The sequence below is a fragment of the Helianthus annuus genome, chromosome 9, assembly GCF_002127325.2.
Source record: "Helianthus annuus cultivar XRQ/B chromosome 9, HanXRQr2.0-SUNRISE, whole genome shotgun sequence".
In the NCBI taxonomy this organism is placed as follows: domain Eukaryota; kingdom Viridiplantae; phylum Streptophyta; class Magnoliopsida; order Asterales; family Asteraceae; genus Helianthus; species Helianthus annuus.
In genome coordinates, this window is record NC_035441.2 from 164,595,181 (window position 1) to 164,600,121 (window position 4,941).

Here is a 4,941-nt window from a genome sequence, read left to right on the forward strand (position 1 = left end):
AACGAGCGTGTTAGAAACGATTTAAAGAGTTTGATAGTTGTTTATTTTCTAACAAGCGTGTTAGAAACGATTTAACGACTTTGTCAATTGTTTATTTCTAACAAACGGGTTAGAAAACGTTTATTTTATATAAACCAAAAACGGCTTATGGCAATAAATAATCGTCTAATTTTCTAATTGGCATATTAGAATTAGTTTATCTTATAACCAACTATTTTAACGATTTACAATCGTTAATTTCTAACGAGCGGGTTAGAACCGGGTTAAATATGATAAACTATTTAAGATGATTTGTAATCATTTTATATATTTCTAACGAGCGTGTTAGAAAACGTTCATTTAAGTAAACCAAAAGTGAATAAATGTATTCGTTTTATTTCTAACGAGCGCGTTAGAAGCGGTTTACTTCATAAAACAGAATATTTTGAATGTTTGTTAAACATTTAAATTCTAATTAGCATATTAGAATTGGTTTTCATATAAACCACTCAATTTAACGATTGATAATTGTTATTATCTAACAACGGTTAGAAATGGTTTGAATATGATAAACAATTTATTAAAACGATGTGTGTTCGTTTTATTTTCAAACGAGCGAGTTTGAAATTGTTTTATTTATTAAATTATTATAAGGTTTATTGTCTTGATTTGTAATCAAAACATAAATATATAGTTTAATATTAAAACATTTGCAAAAACGAGAAATGTTTTGAACGAATAAAACATGTCTTTGCGAATTACAAGTGATTCGTTACTTCCACGAGAAGTATAACGTGTTCAACCATATAATAGTCTCGGTAAGACTATTTGGTGAAAAACAACTCGATGTTGTTATAAATATAATAAGTTGCTCAACTATTTGCGAGTAGTTAATTGTACGCAACTTTATATTTTGGACAACTTGTGATTATTCAAATTTAGAGTTTCGAGACGAAACGAGTTATACGTGTTCCTTTGAGGGAGTACCTCAAAACATGATAGAACGATGTAATTGCGTTTATTTCGTTCTAAAGTGTGTTGGAAATAATAACACTTTGGGATTTGATGTTTAGATATCATTGGTCTATTCGTTATTTTGGACTACTAATAAGTTGTCAAAAAGATACACATTTTGATACAAAGTGTAAAAACTAATTTACACGGACACAACGAGCGGGTTGTGATCATGACTTATGTAATAAGTCACAAATCAAACATCAAACGTATAATGAGTTCGTGAGAAACATGGTGCATGGTTTGAGTTGAAATGCACGAAAACGAGATATGCCATCTAATGTTGAGAGCATCAACATGGAAATGCACATGTAAGTTTTCAAAGAATATAACATATGAAAGGACTATATGTTATTATTGTAAATGAGTTTAATAAATTTAGTAAAATTTATTAACGGAGATTTACAATAGTGATGGACTTGTAGATGCTTCTACCACCATCAATGTTGTTTAAACTATGTGGAGGCTTGGTCCTCAATTTGGGAGAGTATCCCAATACATGGTATTAATGAAACAACAATGTAAATGTATATATCACTATAGGCATATGTGAATGCTTTGTTGTTGAGAGTCAATCTAATTGGCTATATCTCAAGACTCAAGTGATTTTATACCAAGATTTTTCATCAAAGTGACTTGGATTAAGACTTATGTTTAAGTTTTTAAGAAGTCAATGGTGAAGCCTTGGAGATTAAAGGCAATCGAGTTATGATCCTAATGGATGAAGTTAACTATGGTTTTGAGGCCTTCCTAAAAACCGATGGTTTTGGAATGGTGAAATAAAATTTCATTATTGTGTCTAAACTAAGAAACGAATGTTCGGAAGAGATAGTGCGTTATCTCTTAAGGCTGTGAAGAATCAGAATGATGCATCTTCTGTTCACATGCTAGAGTATTGTGGTCTAAAGCATGCTAGACTAATACTTGTTAATTTATATGCTCGACGGAGATTAAATTAACTTCAAACATTCAAAATATGTGATGACACAAGAACGAATTTTGTGCTAAACAAAACTATAAATATAACTTCATTAATATGCAAGCAATGTGGGGGGAGGAGGCCATTTAAGAAACAAACCCTTTAGGGTATGTGGAAATGGTAGTTGAGAAGTTTTCTCAAACTCAAAATGAAAGGGAGAACCTTTCATCACCCCATTTGGATGCTATCCAATTACACTTAAATGTGGGGTGACTTGCATTTCAATGTGGAAATGGTAGTTGAGAAGTTTTCTCAAACTCGAAATGAAAGGGAGAACCTTTCATCACCCCATTTGGATGCTATCCATTTACACTTAAATGTGGGGGTGACTTGCATATATTGCAAACGCATGACCAAGTGGAGTACACAATGGTTATATGGAGTCAATCGAGTAGATTGGACTCGAATGCCAATTGGTTAGATTCAAAATCTAGTAAGATGTCAGTCATGACACACCAAAGGCATGGTGAAAACGTGTCCAGCCATGAATTGAGTTTCATGTCATTCTAAGACAAGGTACATAACTGGATCCAGGTTGAGATCACGAGTTATAAGTCTTATGAATCGACTAAAAGGCAAAAGTGACTAGCGAGTCAAGAACACGTTAGAACAACTGACCGCAATGTAAATTATCCTTGGTGACTTAGCGAAGTCAAAGATAATTTTGGATCCAACAACCAGTGGGTTGATAACAGATCAGGTTGTGGAATGGGACTAAAGCCATGGAAAAAGGGACATGAGGGAAACCTAACCTAGTTGACTGGAGATCCCAAGATCTCGGTTCAATAGGCCAACTTAATCATGAACCAAGTGGTAGTCACTGTGGGGGCATAACTAATATATATGTTTATATATAAGCTAGTGTATATGTTGATATATCCCCCTAAAACTATAAAAGGGTGTTTAAATACGTCCTAGTCCATTCCTATAATATTCAGTGACATTGTTGTGAGGTTAAGCATAATATGTGGTTTTAGTAAACCATAATGCTTTTAATGATTTAAAGGGAAATCACCTATGTTGAAGAGAAGTGTGGTCGCTTCGAATGGAATTAGGGCATAATTCCTAGAGCTCCCGCAGAACCAGGAAAGTGCTCCATGACCATTATTGGAGACATACATGAGGAGATGGCCCGGCTAGGGAAAGTATTGCGTGAATGCATATTGTCGTTTACATAAATGGGGGGTTGTTCAAGGATATCACGTCTACAAAACCCTAGTAGGCTAAGTATGCTTCACAAAGGGAGGTTCAAAGGCTACGCCTACCTATCCTGCAATACTCGACTGTCGAGTTTTCATTGGGGAATTTTGTGTGTTTTAATCGATCTCCATTCATGTGGGGGATTGTTGGAAATTTTAGTGAAAATGAGTTTTTCACTAAATATTATGGACATCAATAATATTTATATATGTGTTGTATAAATAATTATTTATGGTTTGTGTTCAAACTATGTCCAAATAGAGCTAAGATGAATGAGATATCAAAGCTTGAAGTTATATGTTTGGAACAAACAAAGATGAATAAAATGGATTAGTTTTGTCAACTTGTCCCACATAGGTGGGATGACAAAACTTAAAGTGGTTTATAAGGAGGAGCATTCCTTGTATATTGTTTCCTTATAGGAAAACACTAGTGAGGACCCTAAAGGGTGCGGAGCACCCTTACTCGTGCACATATGCGCGCATGCAGTGGGCTATAGGCCCTATGTAGTGCATTTTGGACTTCGCACACCACCTTTGTATTTTTGTCCATTAACGCGTGGTCAGATACATGGCGGGTCCGCTTATGGCGCACCCTTGGGTGGCGTAGGCGGATGCCATGGCGTGTAGCATGTCGATGCGGCGCGAGCTCCTCAGGCGCATGGCGCACGTCATTGGCTAAGGTGGAGAGTGCAGGTGGTGCACGCGCATGGATGACACATAACCAGGTGGCGTCCTGTTATGTGTAGTGGCATCCGTGTGGCGCGCGACTCCACATGGCGTGACATGAGATACTTGAAGCGTGGCGCACGGACTGGCGGATCAGTTCTAGCGCACGCGACTAGGAAATCTGGTCAACCACTAGTAAGTTAACAATGGTCTCAACTCGTTTAATTCAGTCATGAATAAAAATGAGCGTTTCGAGTTGACCACTTTAATCCATTTGATTGAACTTTAATATTGTCTGTTACAATATTAAATATCTTGTTTAGTACAAGATTAATGAGAATTTAAACCCTATTCATTACAAGGTTTAATTGTCTAAATTATGACAATATTGATTGGGTTTAATTAGCTCTTTATGTGTATGAATATAAATAGAATGAGGATTCATTCTAACATATGAGAGATATACACACAAAAGAGATCCTTTGTTCCATGGAAATTTTAGAGAGGAGCAGTCTCTAAATTATCCTTTTATCAACTTCATATTTTTCCTAATTATATGAACACCAAATTATACCCGGTGTAATCTCGGGCGCGAGTGTCATCTGCGGCAGTACAACTACTGCTTCGGTTGTTGTATCCTGGAAACAGACCGTCTGAGAGGAGGCGTGAAATCTGTTTTAAGGGCCCCGTGTCTAACACGATCCTCAACCAAAACCTTCAACGATAGTTTGTTCATTCTTGCAGCGGAGGTTCGTACAAGATGGTGCGGTTGAAGTTCTTCCAAAGACGTTGGCTTGAATCAAGATTGGTACAATGTATTTGTATTTTATTTATTTTTCATATAGTTTTGTAACCGGATTGTACTATCATATTTCCTACGAATAACGGGAGTCTCGTTATTATTTATTTTATTAATATTTTTAATAAAAAGTGAAACTAGTTCCTACAACAGCTAACAGAAGGGGCGGGGAACAAAATAAATGACAACACCACTCGCACCAAAACTAACTATCACATCTCAAAATTAATACCCACAAAAAAGCTCCAATCATCCAGCCAAATGAACCATTGTCAGCACCACATCACAGAAAGCTGCATCTT